The sequence below is a fragment of the Rattus norvegicus genome, chromosome 1, assembly GCF_021556685.1.
Source record: "Rattus norvegicus strain SHRSP/BbbUtx chromosome 1, alternate assembly SHRSP_T2T, whole genome shotgun sequence".
Lineage (NCBI taxonomy): Eukaryota > Metazoa > Chordata > Mammalia > Rodentia > Muridae > Rattus > Rattus norvegicus.
The window spans coordinates 241616162-241639146 of NC_141534.1; the positions used below are offsets into that span (position 1 = coordinate 241616162).

At 42.0% G+C, this 22985-nt stretch overlaps 1 protein-coding gene and 1 long non-coding RNA gene across 3 annotated transcripts in view; one reads left to right on the forward strand and one right to left on the reverse strand.

The window, feature by feature from the left end:
• Prkg1 (protein kinase cGMP-dependent 1) overlaps window positions 1-22985 on the reverse strand; it is a 1231555-nt gene that overhangs the window by 476422 nt on the left and 732148 nt on the right.
• Window positions 18519-19648, forward strand: LOC134483987 (uncharacterized). The gene is made up of 2 exons (XR_015653203.1): window positions 18519-18679; window positions 19001-19648. It is a non-coding gene; the product is annotated as an uncharacterized LOC134483987 (long non-coding RNA).

A 22985-nucleotide genomic window follows, 5' to 3' on the forward strand; every position in this document is an offset into this window, starting at 1 on the left:
AGGAGAGTATCGTATCACTGTCTACCTTACTTCATTCCTCTTCAAGGCTGAAAGCACAGAGATAACTCATTGTCTGAAAACCTCTAGTCATCCCTAAGCTCCCAGAATGAACAGAGACTATCCCCAGGAAAGAGTAATTGTCCGTGCTGGCAGGCTGCTTCCTGGGTGCAAGAGACAGCTCGCTCCCTCCAGCAAGAAGGATTTCTTCCTACATGCAGATCAGGAGACGAGATGGTGACCAAAGACAGCAGACCTTGACAAGAAATGTGTAATTATCTGTGCCTCTAACCCCTCACCCCAGTCCTTCTGTAATTTACTCTAACACTTGTGCCAACACCATGAAGACAGACTTGGGGTCACTGAAGTATTTTTTCTGTTCTCCTCAATGTGGCCACACTGATTAAATCTCCTCCCCTCTCGTTCACCAACATTCATGTTTTTAATTGTCGTGTGGGCACAAGTGGCAAAGCTTAGTCTATTGGGACTGCCAGTGCTGGGGCTTTTGAACCTGAATCCATGACTAAGCAGAGCAGAGAGGGAAGAGGTGCTAATCTGAAATGAGTGGAAAATCAAAACTCGAAACTCGTAATCAAAGGAACAGACTGTGTGGAGCTACGAACTGTATCGTGTCCCTCCCAGATTTAGAAGAAACCCTACCCTGCCTTATGACAGTATTTGGAGATGAGGCCTTTTAATGGGCCACCATGATGGGAGGAGCCCCTTTACATGAGAAAAATAAAATTAGAGAGCTTGCTTTCTCTCTCTTTCTCCACTATGTGCGACCATACAAGAAAGTGGTCATCTGCATTTCAGGAAACATTCTTGATGGGAAGGCAGACAGCATTTTGCTTGCTCTTAATCTTGGACTTCCCTGACCCCCAGAGTCAATTCCTAGTGTTTAGGCTATCCATTCTACCTCATTTATTATGCAGATAATCCTGATACAATAAGAAACAGGTTGAGTATGAAGATCGGGTCAGAGAAGCTTGTCTATGAGTCAACTGGGTTAATTCTGGGACCCAGCCGCTGAGAACATCCTTTAGAATGTCCATACCACCTCTTTGTTTGATTTAGTCAAAATCAATCACCTACAAATGTCAAAAAAAAAATCCATCCCTCAGAGACATCCTCCCTTCCTTTCTGTAATTAAAAGCCCCTGGACCTGACAAATGGAGCCCTTGGGCCACCTGCTTGAGGCAGCTCCTGCCCGGTAGAGCACTTATATTTTTTAATGTTAATAGGTAGATAGATAGATAGATAGATAGATAGATAGATAGATAGATAGATAGATGTCCCTTCCTACTCCCCTGTGCCTCCCTCTGTTCTCTGAGACATAAAGAACCTAACCATTGTATCACATAGTAAGAGACAATGAGTCCCTCTCCTCTGTAACAAAACTATGTAAGATAACACCACGTTCAGTATGAAAAGGACAAAAGAGTCATGAATGACATCAAGAGGCAGCCTTTGAATTGCAAAGAGAGTTTCATTCATGTGTGCCTTTACTTGGTTAATAAAATACATACACAATGAGGAACAAAAATTAATTGTCTAGGAATACAGCCATTTTCCCTTGCTATGTTGTTGTATCATATGATGGGAGGGACAGGGATTTCTTTGACCTTATTTACAAAGACACATTCCTGTTAACGTGGATTCCACCTTTGTGATCTAAGGACCTCCCAAAGACCCAATCTTCTAACACGGTCACTTTTTTTTTTTTAAACAAGGAGAAAGGAAAAATGTCTTATTGTGGTTCTTAGTTTTTATACCTTCTCTAAAAAATTTCTCATACAACTATCAGGTAGAACCATTATTACAGCAGGATAACTGATTACATGGTTTTCTAAATACTTTTATATTAGTAATAAGTCCACAGTAATGTCACAGATTGATAGAACTTAAGGAATTACAACAGAATTGTTTACGTGTCTCTCCATTCAGACTAGTATCTGACTAAGCATTCATTATCTGTCACTAGCCCCCTATTAGTTCTCTATAAGCTTAAAGTAATAATTTTTACAACACTGTCACACTGATAGTTAGGGTTTTAACTTACAAAGATGGGACGACCAAACATTTAGAACATTGTAAGTATGAACTCACCCATTACTTAATTCTGAGGAGTCAGACAGGCTCAAAAATAAAATTTAAGGCTTGCCGTTTTAGAGCTACAGAGGACACAGGATGGTCATATTCACTTCCCTGGAAAAATTTAGATTGCTATGGACTTTAACAACAGTCCCAAACCTGAAGTCACACTAGATCTCTTTGATAATGCTTCAAGTGGGACCAGGTTGACACTTTTCTTTCTGTAAACTAAAAATATTCCTGGGGCAAGGCTAACTTTACACTCATGTGAATTCAAAAGAACCAATCACTGTACCTTAATTGTAATTGCTAAGCTACTCTTCATAAAAGTTTTTTTTAATGTATTTAACTTAAAGAAAAGCCGGGGCATGAAAGTCTCATCTAGTACTTTAAGCCTTCCTCCATCCAGAGTCTCCTCTAGTCCCTAGCCATTCTTCCCATGTTTTGTAAAACCGGACAGTTACAGATCCATAGTACAGCTTTCATAATTTTAGTATGAGTGTGTTTCAGAACTATAATTGTATGGTAAAAGAAGAAACTTGAATAGCAGGTTTGGTGATGTAGGTCTATGTTCTTCACACCTGAGAGATGGAAGCAGGAAGATCAGGAGTTCAAGGTCATCCTCAGCTATACTGAAGTCAACCTGGATATGCAAGATAGGGGTCAGGCTTTGCCTTGTTTAGTTCTGCGAGCAAGATGTGTCACCCTGAGGAAAAAAGCTAGTCATTGGGATGTTGCCAGGGGGTAGCTAGTCATCAAGGTGGATAGAAAAGTGATATATTATTTACAACTGAACAGTGTTTTCTAATGTTATGTCATTTTAACATACAGTACCTAGGACACAGAGGTGGTGTCACAAATCTACAATGTAAGTATCCAGGAGATTGATCAAATCAAGGAAGATTATGAGATAGAGACCAACATGAACCATATGGTGTGTTCCAGGGCAATCTGACTATGTAGCAAAACTAGCATGATCCTCATAGTGATGTGGTAAGAAAATCTATAGCTACTTTATCCCCCAAACACTCAAAAAGTCCATTTTATTAATAATTATATTATCATGCAGACTGATTTTTTCTTAAAGACCAATCCAACATGCCAAAACCCTGTAACAATTAGCTTTATTGTAATAAATTTGCCTAAAGGCTTGTGAGATGGCTCAGCAGGTTAAGACACTTGCTTCCCAACCTGTCAATGACCTGGGTTGGACCCCACAGTTTCATGCAGTAGAAAAACAGAACCAACTCCCCATATTGCCCTCTGACCTTGATAACACATGCTATGGTTGGTTGGTACTCCACCCCACCCCACTCCTGCCCTCTCCCAAAAAACCATACATACAATAAATAAGTGTCATTTTCTACCATAAGAAATTTATCCAAAGGAAACAACTAGTAATTACCAGAGCTGGGATTAGCGTGTCTTCAGGTTCTGTCCTTATCTTTCTATCCCGTGGCACTGCCTCTTCACGGAGGGGAGGGACCAGGCACAGGAGAAAATCCTATAGAGCACTCACAGACTGATGTTTCAGTTTGATTGTCAGCTTAGATGAAGAGATGGTCAGTGCAGTGACAGCTTTCTTTGTGACAAAGCAGACAAGACCTGACCTGAAAGTGGGTGACAACGGCCCATGGGCTGGGCTCCTGAACTAAAGTACAAGGAAGAACAGAGAAGACTACCTGAGCAATGACCCACGTAGTTCTCCATTTCCTCATCTGGCCATAGAAGCAGGCAGTCTTGTGTTCCGGCTCCCATGCCTTCCCCACCAAGAGGGATAGAAACTTCTCAAACTGTCGCTAAAATAAGTCCTTCCTCCCTTATGTTGCTTTCGGTTGGGATTTTTTACTAAAGCAATGAGAATAAGTAGCTCATATAGAAGTAAAGAAAGCCCCATGAGTAGGGCGGTGGTGACACACACCTTTAATCCCAGCACTCAGGAGGAAGAGGTAGGCGGATCTCTGAGTTTGAGAGAACCCTATCTCAAAAAACAAACAAACAAACAAAAAAACAAAAACAAACCAACAAACACAAGACAAAACAAAACCCAACAAAGCAGTTAATATTCATGGCTACATGATACATGACAGCATTTTACATTTTATGTCACATGTTAGATATAGAGCAAAGTGTCCTGAATATGCTATAAAGTCAACTGCAATGCTTTTGAAAGAAATCAGCCAATGACCAGATTCTTCACAGTGAACCTTGACTTCTCAGGCATACACACTGTCCAGGAAAATTGTATTCATAGACCCAAACATCTGTCTCTAGGTGTAAACTTTTCCCCTAACACCGAGGAAAAAAGTCATAGATCCCTACGGTAAACCCAGATATCAGAGGAAACTCAAGCACTTGTAAGATATTACCGGAAGCTAGGAGATTCGCATACCAAATGTCCCCTTAGCCACCTAATTTGAAAATACACTTACCAACTTTATACATGTGGCTATGCATCCCTGGAGCTCAACAGTGTGTTCTGCTATCTGCTTCTATAGAATCATCAACAGGAAAAAAATCTCCTGAGTGTTTACTGTGTAAAAATCCTTTGTATAAACAACACAACTGAGTGTCAATAGAAGGCTGGGCAAGTAAGGCTGACCATGCAGGACCCTAAGCTGGCTGCTTGACCTTCATATGCAGGACCCACACAGTAAGAGATAACTGACTCCCACAGTGGCTCTCTGACTTCCACACATGCTATGCTATGCATGACTTCTATACATGCTATGCTATGGCACGTGCAACTCCCAGACAGTCACAGAAAGAAATAAATAGATGCAATTTCCTTCTTTTCAAAATAAAGATACAATTGAAAATGTAGTAACAGTTGAGAATTGTACAAATATCACACCTGGATAAGCCTGAAGTTAAGGCATCTTTACCTCAAACAACTTCTTAAACAGTAGAACCGTTAGCTCCCTAAAGAAAAATTTTTCTTCTCCTGCGAGAAATCATCGGGGTTCTTCAATCTTAAGCATATGCCTTGGAGCAAATAACTCCTGACAAAAGGAAATTAATTTGCTTTGAAAACTGTAATAGGCATTCTACTTTTGATAGCTTAACACCACCAGTCAAGTTAAAGCAAAACAAAACAACAAGAAATCGTCCCTTCCCTTTGAAAGCAGCGCAGGGCCATTTCCTCATCTTGTTGCTCCCGGTGCACATTTTTCTGGCCACTACCTGTGCCCCTGAGTTTACACACACTTTCCACTAAACTGTGTTTCCTACAATGTTCATTCCTGTGGGCTAGACAGCTTCGGACCATGTGGCAACCCACAGCTGCCTGCTTTCTCTCCTGGACGATCATTCCCACTGTGGCCAAAAGGAACAAGACTTCCACTGTCCTTTTAAAAGGTGGATTTCAAACCAGAGTCCACGTGGTAGGATTACTTTAAATTTTTTTTTTAAAAAATGTAATTAAAGATAAAAGGATTAAGGATTACCAACACAAATACATCATCATCTCTACTACAGACGAAACAGGTGAATACTGTTACAAAGAGGGTAATTGGCCAAGTCATGGGCCATACCTTCTCTGTAACACTGGGAATATATTTAATGAACCAAGAACATGACAGAGAGGAAAACTACTGCAGACCAAATGTTTTCACTCTCACTAGCTGCTTTATGTGTGAACAGAGTGATTCTCGTTATCTAAGACAGCTTTTCTGTGCAGCTTCGGCCAGGTCATCTCTTATCCTCAATGACAGTCAAGGGAAGCCTAAACAAAGCAGCATTAGATCGTGTAAGACATCAGCATGTCAGGATACCAAAGCAACAATGATCACCAAACCTGGAAGATAGACTGAACTGAGAAACACAACATGTAAGGCACACACACACACACACACACACACACACACACACACACACACACAAAAGACACAGACACAGAGACACATATGAAAAGACACACACAGACACATGAGCACATAGAGACACACACGTGTGCACGCACACATGCACTCACAAACATACACAGATATACATACATAGAGACACATGCACACACACACCGGGGAAGCAGAAGACAGCAGAACAGTCATTTGAACTGCCTCTGCAGAGCCCCGGGTAGTGACTGATGTGAGGTAACATAATGACCCAGCATGGCAGATAGGGGTTCAGGCCTCCAACCAGGCTTCAGAGAAAGAGAGAGAGTCGCTAGACAGAGTGGCTTTGCTTTCCTGGACTTTAAAGACTGGGCTTTGGAATAATGATTTTTATCTGAAGAAATATACTGTTAAAACTGAAGTCCAGGGTGGGGCAGTGAATAAAACTAAAGTATAATGAGATATATATATGAAATTGTCACAATTAAACTCATTACTTTATACACTACTTAGAGGAAATTAATGAAATAAGCCTAAAACTCTAAAACTACTATTTAAGAAATGCCTTTATGGGCCCAGAAAGACATCTATAATATATTAAGTGACAAAAGCTAATTAGAAAACTGCTCGGGCCCCATTTTATTGTGCGCATACACAGATAATTACAGAAATGATTAACAGCAGGTTATTTTATTTCTAGTGAGGGAATAATGGATGCTTTCTCATTTACTTCTCTGACTCCTTCTTACGTCCTAAAGTGAGCATGCATTTTTAATGTATTTTATTTTAACAGTTTATAGGAGACTAGAGAGCTGTCCATTGTGCCTTTCCCTCCGTTCTGCACGGTCTACTAAAACGGAATTGTAGCAAGAGGCTCTTGTATTTCTTGTCTCCACCTCATTTTGGAATTAATATCACTGAGGTACCTCGTGGGGCCGTTACTTTCCCAGACATTTCTATGTGTTGGGCTATTGAGAAACACACAGGAGGTGCAGAGCAAAGAGTAGTTTCCTTGAGACATACACATAACGGAACGAGTGACAGTCAGAATAGCGAACTTGCTCTCTCTCCTTAATGGCCAGATTGTAAATGGCAATGCAATTAGATAAATATATTTTAAATATCCATATCACTGCTTCCTAAAGGTGCAGTACATGACAGAAATACATTTTAGGTCAATGATTTAATTCCAAAATTTGTATAAGGTATTTTAAAGGAAAGTTAAGCCTGCTCTTTTATTTAACTCAATATATTCTAAAACATTATCTTTTAAGTACAAATAAAAAGCTCAATTATTTGACATACTGTTTTTTTTTAATCTTTATTAACTTGAGTATTTTTTATTTACATTTCAATTGTTATTCCCTTCCCGGTTTCCGGGCCAACATCCCCCTAATCCCTCCCCCTCCCCTTCTCTATGGGTGTTCCCCTCCCCATCCTACCCCCATTGCCGCCCTCCCCCCAACAATCTAGTTCACTTTCGAGCATCCCCCCACACAGACATGGCCACACACATACAGTTAAAACAGTCGAATTAAGTCTTAAAAATGCTTAAAGCATCCTTTATTTCCTCAGTGATAACTTGTTCCAGTGCCCTCTACGCTGTGTCTTATTTACCTTTGAAGGAGGCCACCGGCTTGAGCCACATCATTTCCCTGTTCCCTGTGAAGAATTCATTCATTCTGTCTAATCATTTCTCTCCTTCAAAGAGCAGCCTACACCTTTCCAGACATGAGGATGTGTACCTGGGTATGCTCAAGTTCTAGAGCAGACACTAACCACATCACGACTTTTTGCTGCCTAGTTGTGGGATCTATTGAAGGTTTTGATCTTTGATTTGAGGTCCCTTGGAAGAGCTATGGTCTATACGTGCTTTTGTCACATTAGCCTTATTGTAACTAAACTACACTGAAACTATAAATTTAATTTTTGGCCTGTCTCAAAAGCATGAAAGAGAATATTTTCTATGTTTTAAAAGTTTAGTTATCTATATATTTTATGTATATGAGTGCTCTATTTACACTATGCCTCCATGACAGAAGAGGGCATCGGATCCCATTACAGATGGTTGTGAGCCACCATGTGGTTGCCGGGAATTGAACTCATGACCTCTGGAAGAGCAGTCAGTGCTCTTAACCGCTGAACCATCTCTCCAGCCCCACTCCCATCTCTCTAGCCTCATAAAAATGTATAGCCCAGGCTGCCCTCGATCTTGTGATCCTCTTACCTCCACCTCCTTCAGCAAATCTTTTTTTTCCCCATATTTTCCACAATTTATTTTTTTTTTATTAACTTGAGTATTTCTTATTTACATTTCGATTGTTATTCCCCTTCCCGGTTTCCGGGCCAATATCCCCCTAACCCCTCCCCCTCCCCTTCTATATGTGTGTTCCCCTCCCCATCCTCCCCCCATTACCACCCTGCCCCCCCAACAATCACGTTCAATGGGGGTTCAGTCTCTTACTGGCATTTACCACCACAAACAACCAGCTAATATTATACACACACACACACACACACACACACACACACACACACACACACACATCGCATAAAGTAAAGGAAGAACTCTCCAGCCATGGCTGTCAAAAAGAAAGAGAGACTTGGCTTAAATTAACTATGAAATCACAACTAGGCAGGGCATATAGTGGCTCACAGAGACTGAAGCAGCCAGCATGGGGCCTACACAGGTCTGCACCAGGTCCTCTGTATACATGTTATGGCTATTAGCTTGGTGACTTTTATGGGATTCCTAACAGTGGGCGTGGGGATGTCTCTGACTCTCGTCAAGTTGGTTTGATGCCTCTTGGAGGCCTGCTCTTTTCTAAAATGGGAAGGCAGTGGATCTGGGGGAGAAGGGAAGGGAGGGGAGTCTGGGAGAAGTGGAGGAAGGGGAAACTGTGGTTGGGATGTATGAGAGAATAATCTATTTTCAATTAAAAAGGGAAAAATTAAAAATTATTCAGTTGATTTATAACAAAAACCATTCATGGATATTAGTAGACACTTTTAGGTCATTATTTTAATAAAACAGTTGGATTTATAATGTCCGGGCACCATTCTATTTTAAGATCCAGCACATACAAATTTGATGCAGCTATCGGTCTGTAAAAGAATTTATCAGTCAGGCTAAATACATAAATAATAAGGTATTTATTTAAAAGTTCATTAGGTTCTGTTTTACGCAAACATCAAGCTACACTTGACAAACTTGCTTCACTTCATTCCTTTGTTCTGATTGGATTGAGGCAAGATTTCATGATACAGCACGGGCTGGCGTGCAGCTCATGATGTCCTTGCCTCCGCTTCCCACCTGCTGGGATTACAGGAGTATACCATCACATTTGGCTTAAATTTGATGCTAAATCTACCAGAAAAGCAAACCCAGTCAACAGGGAAGAACTGCCAGTGGCTTGGGAGTCTGTGGATTTGGTGGTGCTGGAGTTGGCTTATGGGCTCCCAGTGACTTAGATGCAAATTGCTAATTAGTCCTGTTTCCTAAGTGAGACTGTGTGAAAATCATACCTTTGACCCCATCCACTCCTTTCAGTTCATATAAAATACATATAAGGCAGTTAGCCAGTGAACCTTCATCCCTCTGCATGGTCAGTACTGACTCAGGCCTGGTCTGCCCCTTGCAGAACATCAAGCCAAACCACGGAAGCGAGAGAGTGTACAGCTAACAGCTTGTCAGCTTCTGACCCCAGCCTGCTCAAAATGTCAGGATCAGACAGACTCTGAAGCACTTCATGTGTTCTCAATCAGCTAACTCAGCTCGTGAGTATTAACTCTAAACCCTTACGTCGTTCCTTAAGACAGACTGTTGCATTTTATTAGTGGGACTTCTAACTGACTTCAACATAGAACTGAGAAGGGTGGCATCCTGAGTTGAATCGCCTCACAGCTAGCGGTGCCTGTGGGGAACCAATACATGCTCATGTGATCCATCCAGCCTTCCTCTTACCAGGATGTCTCAAGAGAAACATTCCCAGAGGGCTGACCGAAACCATCGTGTATTAAAGGTGTGTCTTTTCACTACATGAACATCTTATCTGAAAGTCACTTAACTCCAACCTAGAAGTTACTTAGAAGGGAGGTGACTCAATCACCCATGAAAGGTAAAGAGCAACGATGGCTGCATTCATCACTAACGGGCACTTCCTGTTTGGGAGGCTGTCGATCCTATCAGTCTTCCTGGAGACCAGCTTGTTTGGCTAGTAATAAGCACCAAAGAAATAAACAAAATATCCCACCAGGGAAGCCTCACGGTGATTGAATGCAGATGTGTCTGGGTTGCCAACAGTGAGCTTTGTGACGTTGCTCTCTACCGTGGGCAATAGAAGCTAAGCCACCCGTTACTGTGAGTGACTACTGAGCAGATATATGCAGAAAAAAAAAACCCAGAGAGCAAGGGATAAAGCTAGATTAAAGCAATTAATTCCTTGCCATTGAGTAACAGGCAAGCCCCCCAACACACACACACACACACACACACACACACACACACACACACACACACACACAAAGACACACATTTATCAGCAGGTGCAGGAGTGAAATTCCAAGCTAGATCAAGATACGAATTTGAAGCTTGCTTCAAACTTGAAAGAGAAGTTCAAGGAAGTGTCATGGGCCAGGCTAACACAGATCAGGGGCTCACAGACTCTCAGTGTGGAGTTTGAGAATCACTAAGAGAGGGAAGAGTCAGGTACAGCGGGGGGGGGGGTGGGGGGTGGGGGGGGGGAGGACGACTGATTACAAGAAAAATCAGAACCACTACTCTGAGTTTGGCCCAAGGATAAAATGAGCTGATGATTTCCTGTGGTTAGAAAGACTTAGCATCCAGAGTTAAAGGCCAACTGTGAGACTGAGCTGAGAGATTCTGGAAACTGCTAACCTCAGACAATACAGCAACATTGAGGTGCTTAAAAATATATTTGGAGATATATATATATATATATATATATATATATATATATATATATATCCCAGAAATGTATATATTCCCCAGAAATTCCTGGGGAAAGGGAGGTTGTCCATGCTATACAAAGGGTAGGAAACAACACACTGAGATGCTTTTAAAAACTAAAACAATAACAAAAAATTATCAAAAACTAACAATAAGAAAAACATTGCATAGTTTAAGGCCAGCATAGGTTACATATACATAATCTGAAAGAAAGAAAAAATGAAGGAAGGAAGGAAGGGAGGAAGGAAGGAAGGTAAAAAGAAAAAGAAAATCAACTCATCTTAGAATTCATTTTTTTTTAAGGTTTTATTTATCTTATGTGAGTACACTGTAGCTGTCTTCAGACACACCAGAAGAGGGCATCGGATCCCATCACAGATGGTTGTGAGCCACCATGTGGTTGCTGGGATTTGAACTCAGGACCTCTGGAAGAGCAGTCAGTGCTCTTAACCCCTGAGCCATCTCTCCAGCCCAAAGTCCATATTTTGTGAGTTATTCTATTTTTATTTGTGTGCACATTTAACCGTGTATATGTGTGTACATTGCTCAAATGTCAACGAAGCCCAGAAGGAGGCATTGGGTTCCCTGGCTCCGGTGTTCCCAGTAGTTGTGAGCAGCAAGAACTCTTCACCATTGGACTATCCCCTAGCCCTACAGTTTGTGTTTTTAAAACCATACTAGTTACTACAGAGTTAACCTATGCCTATAAATCCTGAAACATGTACTGACATAAAATGTGTAACGGGAATACGTGACTTTAAAATGTCACTACTATTAACAAATACTGATTAATGACTTACTGTGTACAAGTCACCAGGCTAAGTGCACCCCATACATGGATGACTTTTGATCACATGTTCATCCACTTAGTGACCAGGCCAGTTATAGTGATCACTATAAGTTACAGTAGCTCTCCTGAGAGAATAACTATGACTGGATGGTTGTCTTTACAAGTAACACTTTTGGGAAGGGCAATATTGTCATGCCTGATTTTATCGGATGTGTATGAATAAATTCTCTAAACTGTTTAGACTGGAATGAACTGTGGCTGCACATGCCTTTAATCTCAGCCCTTGGAAGGCAGAAGCAGATGGGTCCCTGTAGTTCGGGGCAGTCTAATTCACAAAGTGAGCTTAGGCCAGCCAGAGTTGCACAATAAAAATGTGTCTCAGAAGGAAGGAAGATAGGAAGAAAAGAAGGAAGGAAAGCAGGAAGGAAGGAAGGAAGGAAGGAAGGAACGAAGGAAGGAAGGAAAGCAGGAAGGAAGGGATGGAAGGAGAAAAAAAAAAGTCTAGACATAAACCTAAAAGAATAAAGCAATTTAATGTAAGTTGAAGTTCTGCAAGTCAAACAAATTAGAATCCAGATGTTTTCAACTTCTTGAAAGACACAGGAGATTAGAGAGATAGCTCGACAGTTAAGAGCACTTCCTGTTCTTCCAGAGAATGGGAGCTCTCTCCCAGCACCTGTACCCAACCACCAGAAACTCCAGCTCCATGGGATAGGACATGGGATATGTCCCCTTCCGGTTGCCTTAGGTATTGCAACCATACTCAAATATACACTCTTCACACACAAGTTAACAATTAATACAAATAAATAAATATTTTTAAAAAGATAGGATAAAGAAGCAGCTTTAATGTGCTATTCACTGCCAGTTACCCTCTCTCGACAAATTCTACACCTACCGTAGCTCATTGAAGCTGATTTGAAATGAGATCACTCACTACTATGGAATCTAAACTGAAGTGATATGTGGTATTAAATTTTAGGCACATTTCCCTCACCTCAAATACCAATAAATTAGGTGTTGAATCAAAAGTAGTATAAAATTGTGACGTGTGTGTCTCTTTGTGTCTGTGTGTGCGTGTGTGCGTGTGTGTGTGTGTGTGTGTGTGTGTGTGTGTGTGTGTGACAGAAACTTGGTAGTACTCAATTGACTTCTAGCATCCTAGTTACACAGTCTATAGATCTACGTTGTAAGTTTACAAATTTGCACAAAGTTACCCTAAAAATATTTCATCTACCTAGATGAAAGAAAGGTTTGACTTTCCTAGAATCAATGCAATATTTCCATGGCCTGTGTTTTGACTCAAACATTCAGTTCAGTAAGACAGAAAATCATTTGTGAGAAATAGTCATTTCAAGGAAACATCCTGGTGGGGTATTTCATTTCAGCTCAGCTGTTGAGATGGTATCATTCAGATCCACTTAGCATAGTTTACCATGAGGAATAGGACTTGATGATATAAATGTTTTAGTATAATAGAATTTCCTGTAAGAAAAATATTCTCAGGAAACCTTTAAAAATAAAAGTCAAATACCAAGCCATCCAGGATGCCAAGAACAATTTAACTGTTATTCAGGCTTGAACATTCCTGTCAACATGATCAGCTTATCTTTTTTGGGGGCAGATCTACCTGAGAGACTGTCCAATGAGAGGGCTGCCTAATGACTGTGGAATCAGGAGGAGGACTACTCAGGTGAGCTCAGGATTTAGTTCCAGGTATCAAAATTAATTTATTCACTTATCTCTTCAGACCAAAATGCTAAGCGACTTCTCACTAGAATCTTTCCTCTCTTGGCAGAGACGTGGACAGGCCTTGCAGATACCTGGGAGCTCCCACACTTGTACCAAGTGGGCAGCGTCTATCTTGTTTCTGTACCTAATTACTTGACAAAAGCAAGTTAATGAACAGGGGGGTTATCATCTCTTTCGGCTTAAGGATATAGCCTATCACAGCAGCAAAGGCATGGTGGCAGGAATGTGAGCCTCCTGTGTGGATGCACAGAGCTTTGTTTCCTGAGTGGCTCGAGGTCCTGTCAAGTTAAGAGTCCACGTGATCATTGCACTTGACAATCCTATCATTTGAGTAGAAACGGTAGAAGCATGTGGTACTTAAAGCCAAGAGTCCTAGACCTCCTGCTGTGCACACATGCAGCAGTAAGGGCCTTACAAGGTCAAGTTTATTAGAATCTACGGCATGAGTGGGGTTTATTAAGGAATTGCTATGGTTTTTCAGGGACTCAATGTCTTAACATTCTGAGTTTTGCCTTGGAGAGGCTAAAGTAATTTACTACTGAAGCTCGACCATCTACTGAACCTCCTAGAAATTGCCATGGACATGGCTTAGAAACATTCAAGGCCAATAGCTCACGTTCCTTTGAGCGTATTCACGTGGCCTGAATTATTCTGACAGTTGAGTGCACCTTCAGATACTCCAGCAGGGTAACCTGTAGCAGAACACAAGCCAATGGCTTTCTGGGAGAAGTGCTAAAGACAAATTCGGCCTCTGATCAGTGATCAGGGAGTGGCTTTCTCCCCTCAGTAGGTTGGTCCCACAGGACCCAAAGTCCAATTCTGACACAACGAGATGCAGCCATTGACCCCTCGAAGAAGAAAGGTATCCTCTGCACACTTGGCAAGCACAGGCAGACTTACAAGCTAAGCTGCAGATGGCTGATGGGTGATATGGCTGCTGTATTTCCTTGCGAGCCACATTTTTACTCTTTCCCTCTGTCCTTGGAAATGCTGGTTCTCCGACATGCAAGGGCCCTCAGTGACTCCAGACAAAGTAACAAGGGCAAAGAGGAGGCTCTGGGCTGCTGACCACTATGGAAGTAGTTCAAGAATGACAGGATTGACAATCCTTTTGAAATCAGAGCATAGTCAGAACTGATGACCCTCAGTTCCAAGAAAAGTCCAGCAGACTAAAGAGGGAGCCAGGTTGTGTTGGGAAAACAGTATCTTGTTGTCAGATAGAGAGGGGCACTTCCAGGGGCAAGAGAAAACAACCACATGCCAGCCGTTTTTTGGACTGGAGCAACAGCTTTCATATTGTTGAGGGGGTAGTCAAGAGGAATGTCACAGGGAAAACACAGGTTCAGTCCAAGGGGAACTTCCACACTGAGGAGACAGGAGGCCACTGCTGAAGGCTGCCTAGGGAAATGTAAATTGTAAATTAAGCTTGGCTTCCAAATTGCTCATAGTGTTAGGGTTTCGAATCTCGGCCCGTGCCCAGACAGAAGACGCCCAAACACCATGGTTCCATGTGGAGAGGTTTAATGAGAGAAGAGTAGAGGAGAGGGAAGCCGGCCGGCCATGGGCACGCAGGGGGGGCGGATGGGGGGAAGAACAAAGAGCAAGAGGGTTAAGAGAAGGTAAGAGAGAGAAAGAGGAGGAGGAGGAGGGGACAAGCAGTCCCTTATATAATCAGGCACAGCTGGCTGTTGCCTGTGGGGCGGAGCATACCTGGCTGTTGTCAGGTAGCTGTGGGGGTGGAGCTTAACAGAATACCAACACATAGTACATGACTTACCTAGGTTGCTGAATTGTTCCATTTGCATGAAATATCAAAAAAAATCAGCTGAATTTTAGTATAAATAAAAAGAACATGTTTTAAAGGTTGTTATTCATTAGCCAAAGGAATTTATTATTTATTATTTATTTTACCATGTACTAATTTTGACACAGAGTCTACAAAGAGCAAGAAAGAGAGTTCAATCCTGGATTCCAACAAGCTTGCCTTTAAAACTGTTTCTAAGCTGCCAAATTTGCAGACAGGAGATCATAGCAAGCGCCTTCCGTTTTCTAAGCTTCCTTTTCTTCTCTGGCAAAATAAAGATGATATCATCTACCTCATGTGAGGGCTATGAGAGTTTAATGGACATCAACAAATAAAAAGTGTCAAATCCTTAACCAAGTGTCTAGACAACAAATGGAATCAATAAATCAATGTTTCTTTCTCCCGCACACATATATTTAAAATATCATAGTTCTTTTAAGAATGCTAGAGAGAAATTTGGACTATGGCCCTAGGGAACACAAGGATGTGTGTGTGTGTGTGTGTGTGTGTGTGTGTGTGTGTGTGTGTGTGTTCACATGCACTCTCAATATGAAGAAAGGGTTTCAGAAATATCATAGCACATTCTGGGGAATAATGCTTTTCAGCCTCCTGTTATTTCTCATGTATTAGTTAATACATATTTTTAAAAATAAAAATATCATTAAGAAGAAATTGCCATATTATCTCAGTCATTCTACAGATCTAAAAGTACTTTAAAATTAGTCTTTTTTAAATTTATCTGACCCTTGGCAAGATAATTTTATATTCCAATAAGTACACAATCTTAAACACATTTCTCTAGTGATTGTCCAGAATACTTTTTAAAGTATTTGCGTCATAAAGGCCATGGATTAGAAACAGATGTGGTAGGAAGAGTGGACAGAGGAAACACGAACCATCAACCTTTATTTTCTTTAAAATGCCTCACTGATAATGAGAAAAGAGCATTCAATTTTCAATTGTCTTATTACAAACTGTGTGGGATTAGACTCAGAAAGTTCTTCTTTATTATAAGTATATGGTTCCTTCAAACAGCCTTGCTGTTTGAAAAAAATAAATGCTCAAATCTCCTGGCTAGACTGAGGTCTGAAACTCATTTGCAACTATTTCCATGCAACCCTGGAGGATAGCTGTTTGGGAGTTAATTTTTAATGGGGCTCTTTAAGGGTCGATGAGCTTGCATCACCCCCTGAATGCATTTGACTTCTAAGACCACTGGAAGGTCCATGATTAATGTGAATTGATATTTTTCATAGTGTTTACTGTACCCATCGATAGTGGCTAATGTAAAAGCTTCCAGTAAGCAACTGCTTAAAAAAAAAGAAAAAAAAAGAAAACATCCGTCCATAAAAACAATGGCTCTCCGTCCTCCATATCTAAGACCTGCTTTTTTCCCCAGAAACAGAAACGTCTGCACAAAACACATAGCGGAACTCATTGTTCCTCAGCTAGGATGGAGCAAAGTTAGACTGAGGAGAGTTTGGTTACCTCAGGGTACAGTGCTGAAAGAAAAGGATATTTGCCGCGTGTGCATCCGTTACCTTTCATTGCTGTGGCAAAGTGCCTGATAGCAGCAGTTTAAGGAAAGAAAGCTTTGCTCTTGCTCTCTGTTTGAGAGTCTACGTCATCACGGCTGGGACCGCATAGCACGCACGCATGCTATGGAGTTAGTTACAACACATCCAGTCAGGAAGCAGAGATGCTCGCTGACGCTCAGCTCACTTGCCTGGTTCTTTTCCTCAGACACGATCTACAGCCCATGGATGACGTTTTTACCCACATTCAAGTAGATCTCTCCTCCTCAGTTAACCCTCCCTATAAACGCCCTAGAAGATCCCAAAGCAGCATCAGTTGACAATGAAGGTTAACCGCCTATCTTTGTCTTAACGTGAGCTGTGAAGCCTCTGAGAGCCTCTAAGTTGAAACCAGGTTTGTTCTGCTAAACGTAGCACTGAACAAACGGTCCCTGGAGACTGAGACTGACATCTGACTGACACTCTGGCCAGGCCTTCTAGATTCAGCATCAGTTCTTCTACACCGGAGCGGGAGGGCACTGGATACAGTAGTCAGCAACGAGTGCTCTAGGCTCATCATTAGATTTGAGACAGTGGTTGGCTTTGTAGCCCTAACTAGTCTCAACTCATTGTGTAGTCGAGGCTAGCTTTGCACTCAGAGATCCACCTCATCTCTCTGCCTGCTGAGCCCTGGGACTAAAAGAGTGTACCACCATACTTAGCTATGTTTTTCCTTTCCCTTTTTTTTTTTTCTGCAAAGATAACAGAGGTACCCTCCCCCCCCCAATACTGGTTTGAAGGATTGAGAATTCTCAGCCACATGCACAGTAAAAAGACAATAACCATTGGTTTATTTGTGAACATTAGCATAACTATGTAAATACTATTGCTATAGCCACCAGTTTATTTTGAAGAAAGAACTTCGGTGGTCTACAGAGGGGGAATTTTAGAATTAAGTAAGTCAATAGCAGTTAATTAAAATAACCTGCTAAAGTTGCCATTAATGAAAGAAACAGAACACTTTCTTAGCATCCTTCTCATTCTAGTTAATATTTGGGATGTTCAGAGATCAGAAATATCAAGTGTTTTCCCTAATTTGCTAAGAACAAAATGATTTTCAATAACTCAAATTTAAATGCATAGTGCCACACGGATAGGCAACTAAATCCCACACACGTGAAAAGACAAGGAGAGCAAAGGTAGTGGAAGGGACGGGGAAAGAAATAAAATAAATTGGTGGGGGGACATAGTCTGTATGTGTGTGTATGGGTGTGTGTATGTGCAGGGGCATAGTGTGTGTGTTTGTGCAGGGCCATAGTGTGTGTGTTTGTGCAGGGCCATAGTGTGTATGTGTGCGTGAGGGCACGTGTGTGTTTTGTGTTTGTGAAGGCCAGAGAAAAACCTCAGTTGTCAGTTCCCAGTCGTTGTAGTACTTTGAAGGATAATGGGCCCAAGGGCTCTTATGTTTAATGTTTGGTCCCCTGTTAGTGGGGTCTTTGGGAAGGATTAGAAAGTGTGGACTTGGGGTTGGGGATTTAGCTCAGTTTGCCTAGCAAGCGCAAGGCCCTGGGTTCGGTCCCCAGCTCTGAAAAAAAGAAAAAAAAGAAAAAAAAAAGAAAAAGAAAGTGTGGACTTACTAGAAGGGTAGGTGTGGCCTTACTGGGGGAGTTCTACCACTGAAGACAGGCTTTGAAGTTTCAAAAGCCCATCCCAGACTCTGTCTGTTCTGTTCTGTTCTGTTCTGTTCTGTTCTGTTCTGTTCTGTTCTGTTCTGTTCTGTTCGTTCTCTCTCTCTCTCTCTCTCTCTCTCTCTCTCTCTCTCTCTCTCTCTCTCTTTCTCTCTCAATGTGAAGCTCTTAGATACTGCTCCAGCACCATGCCTGTCTCCTTCTCATCATGACGATCATGAACTAACCCTCTAAAGCTGTAAGTAAGCTCCCAACTAAATGGTTCCGTTTATAAGAGTTGCCTTGGTCACGGTGCCTCTTCATAGCAATTGAACAATAACCATGACAAGCATAATTCACATAATTTTCGAGACAGGGCATCTCACTGGCCTGGAGTTCATCCTGGGGACTAAGGTGGCTTGGCCAGTGAGCCCTGGTGATCTGCCTGGATTACACACGTGTGCTCCCGTGTACAATTTTGGGTAGGGTATGGAAATTGAACTTGGATATTCAAGCAACTTCCCGGCTGACCCATATCCTCAGTCTGTAATTAATTAATTATCTTTTGCCATCTGAACAGGAAAGAGGACCTACTTTCTGCTAAGTAGGAAAAAGCTACAGAAGTAATGGACCAGGTCTGGGGCTCTGAGGCAGCTGCCTGGAGATTATCAAATAGGATCCCTCCGAGAGACGCGACCTTCCTCTTCTGGGGCATAGCTCGGTCTTCTACTTGGACTGACGCTCAAAGCCTGATTTTCTTCCCTGAAGAAACAGAGATAGCGGGGGCAGGAGAGATGCCTCAGCCGTTAAGAGCACTGACTGTTCTTCCTAAAGGTCCTGAGTTCAATTCCCGGCAACCATATGGTGGCTCACAGCCATCTGTAATGGGATCCAATGCCCTCTTCTGGTGTGTCTGAAGACAGCGACAGGGTACTCAAATACATAATATAAGTAAATAAGTTTTTTAAAAAAGAAGAAGAAACAGAGAGAGCAACCAGGGTAGTATGTTCTACACAGGGAGTTCATCTCTTAGGAGACTCTGAGGTCCAGCTTTTCTATCCCATGAGGTCTCTGGTACAGCTATCTGATGCCCATGCCTAAATCCTAACTCCTAAGGACTTTGCCTGGTTGCTCTATGTGTCCCTAAATTCTCCTTCCAAATAGTCCCACATTAAGGCTTAATTTGTACTTTATGTATGGCTCTCAATAAATGTCTGTGTGGACTCTAGCTTTTCTGGAGAAAACCCTGCGAGTTTCTTGCTTTTTGCTCAGAGAATAGAAGCCAATTTCCCTGCTGTGGCTATTCTCAGATCTTTCTCTCCGCACTTCTCCCTTAGGTGGCTTTATCTTTCTAACTTCATTTACCCCGTGTTGAGCCAATTGCTTTTGAAATTCCCCAGAACTCCAGGGCAAAACCTACAAACACCTGTCACTCCTCCTCACCTGAATTCCATTTCCTCCACTTTTCCTACTTGAAACTCAGTTTGACCCAAGGAAACTTAGCCACTAATTGGAAGCCCATCTTGCTCCTTCAACATTCTTTAACAGAAGAGCTCAGATAAGGCACTCCAGCACAGGTAAGATCTCTCACTCTCCTTACTTCCCTCTCCCTCTCCCTTTTCCTCTCCCTCTCCCTCTCCCTCTCCCTCTTCCTCTCCCTCTCCTCCTCTCCTCTCTCCTTCCCTCCCTCCCCCTCCCCCCACCCCATATTGATTTAAAGTTATTTGTTTGGTTTTTAGATAGGGTCACACTATGTGGTCATGAATTCACAGCCCTCCTGCCTCAGCCTACAGAGTAGGGCATACTTAACTGATTCTACTTTGGTGATAATCTTTCTAGTTTGTTGTCAAGCACCCCATTCTCCCATCCCAGGAAGTGGCTTAATTCAAGTACTTATCTCATGACTACTAACAGAAAAAGAAACCATTAACTAACACAGGTCAAAAGCCTCTCCACTTCACCTTCCCCACTCTTGTTTAAATGGAAATTCTGAAGATTTAATGTCTTCATGGATGGCGGTGTTTGAGATAAAATCTATGTTCCCAACATAACCCGATCATCAAGATGTTCAGCTCAAGACAAATAAAGCTCAGCCTCTTGGACTAGCCATGGCCTCTAAGTCCCACCTCCAGCCAGGCCCCAGCTTACAATGCCAGCAACAGCTCCCCCCCTCTCCCCAGATTGTGATGGGAAACAACAATCACAGGCTTTTCTCTAAGAAAGAGAACATAAAATTGTCTCAAAAGGCCATAACCGCACCACAGGTAAATATTTTGGCGGCATCTGTTGCTGACCTGCTTAACTGCTCGGTGAGACTAGTTAATACAGAGCACTGGTCTCCTAACTGTTGCTTCCTGCCCCAGTTGTTCATCTATCATGGAGAGATAGCCTTTTGTCCCTAATGCTCACTTAAAACTGTCCTTATAAAGATTAGCTGTAAAGTTAACGCTAATGCTAATGACATTTAGATCTGAGATAAAAGGGAAGCACAAAGTCTTTCTTTTATTTTCTTTCTTTTTTTTTTTATTAACTTGAGTATTTCTTATATACATTTCGAGTGTTATTCCCTTTCCCGGTTTCCGGGCAAACATCCCCCTCCCCCCTCCCCTTCGTTATGGGTGTTCCCCTCCCAACCCTCCCCCCATTCCCGCCCTCCCCCCAACAGTCTAGTTCACTGGGGGTTCAGTCTTAGCAGGACCCAGGGCTTCCCCTTCCACTGGTGCTCTTACTAGGATATTCATTGCTACCTATAAGGTCAGAGTCCAAGGTTAGTCCAGGTATAGTCTTTAGGTAGTGCCTTAGTCCCTGGAAGCTCTGGTTGCTTGGCATTGTTGTTCATATGGGGTCTCTAGCCCCTTCAAGCTCTTCCAGTTCTTTCTCTGATTCCTTCAACGGGGGTCCTGTTCTCAGTTCAGTGGTTTGCTGCTGGCATTCGCCTCTGTATTTGCTGTATTCTGGCTGTGTCTCTCAGGAGAGACCTACATCCTGCTCCTGTCGGTCTGCACTTCTTTGCTTCATCCATCTTGTCTAATTGGGTGGCTGAATATGTATGGGCCACATGTGGGGCAGGCTCAGGATCATCCGTCTTGAGTTTCATTTGTTCTAGACATCTAGGGTAATTCAAGCATTTGGGCTAATAGCCACTTATCAGTGAGTGAATACCATGTATGTCTTTCTGTGATTGGGTTAGCTCACTTAGCATGATATTTTCCAGTTCCAACCATTTCCCTACGAATTTCATAAACTCGTTGTTTTTGATAGCTGAGTAATATTCCATTGTGTAGATGTACCACATTTTCTGTATCCATTCCTCTGTTGAAGGGCATCTGGGTTCTTTCCAGCTTCTGGCTATTATAAATAAGGCTGCGATGAACATAGTGGAGCACCTGTCTTTTTTATATGCTGGGGCATCTTTTGGGTATATGCCCAAGAGAGGTATAGCTGGATCCTCAGGCAGTTCAATGTCCAATTTTCTGAGGAGCCTCCAGACTGATTTCCAGAATGGTTGTACCAGTCTGCAATCCCACCAACAATGGAGGAGTGTTCCTCTTTCTCTGCATCCTCGCCAGCATCTGCTGTCACCTGAGTTTTTGATCTTAGCCATTCTCACTGGTGTGAGGTGAAATCTCAGGGTTGTTTTGATTTGCATTTCCCTTATGACTAAAGATGTTGAACATTTCTTTAGGTGTTTCTCAGCCATTCGGCATTCCTCAGCTGTGAATTCTTTGTTTAGCTCTGAACCCCATTTTTTAATAGGGTTATTTGTCTCCCTGAGGTCTAACTTCTTGAGTTCTTTATATATTTTGGATATAAGGCCTCTATCTGTTGTAGGATTGGTAAAGATCTTTTCCCAATCTGTTGGTTGCCGTTTTGTCCTAACCAGTGTCCTTTGTCTTACAGAAGCTTTGCAGTTTTATGAGATCCCATTTGTCGATTCTTGATCTTAGAGCATAAGCCATTGGTGTTTTGTTCAGGAAATTTTTTCCAGTGCCCATGTGTTCCAGATGCTTCCCTAGTTTTTCTTCTATTAGTTTGAGTGTGTCTGGTTTGATGTGGAGGTCCTTGATCCACTTGGACCTAAGCTTTGTACAGGGTGATAAGCATGGATCGATCTGCATTCTTCTACATGTTGACCTCCAGTTGAACCAGCACCATTTGCTGAAAATGCTATCTTTTTTCCATTGCTCCTTTGTCAAAAATCAAGTGCCCATAGGTGTGTGGGTTCATTTCTGGGTCTTCAATTCTATTCCATTGTCTATCTGTCTGTCTCTGTACCAATACCATGCAGTTTTTATCACTATTGCTCTGTAATACTGCTTGAGTTCAGGGATAGTGATTCCCCCTGAAGTCCTTTTATTGTTGAGGATAGCTTTAGCTATCCTGGATTTTTTGTTATTCCAGATGAATTTGCAAATTGTTCTGTCTAACTCTTTGAAGAATTGGATTGGTATTTTGATGGGGATTGCATTGAATCTGTAGATTGCTTTTGGTAAAATGGCCATTTTTACTATATTAATCCTGCCAATCCATGAGCATGGGAGATCTTTCCATCTTCTGAGGTCTTC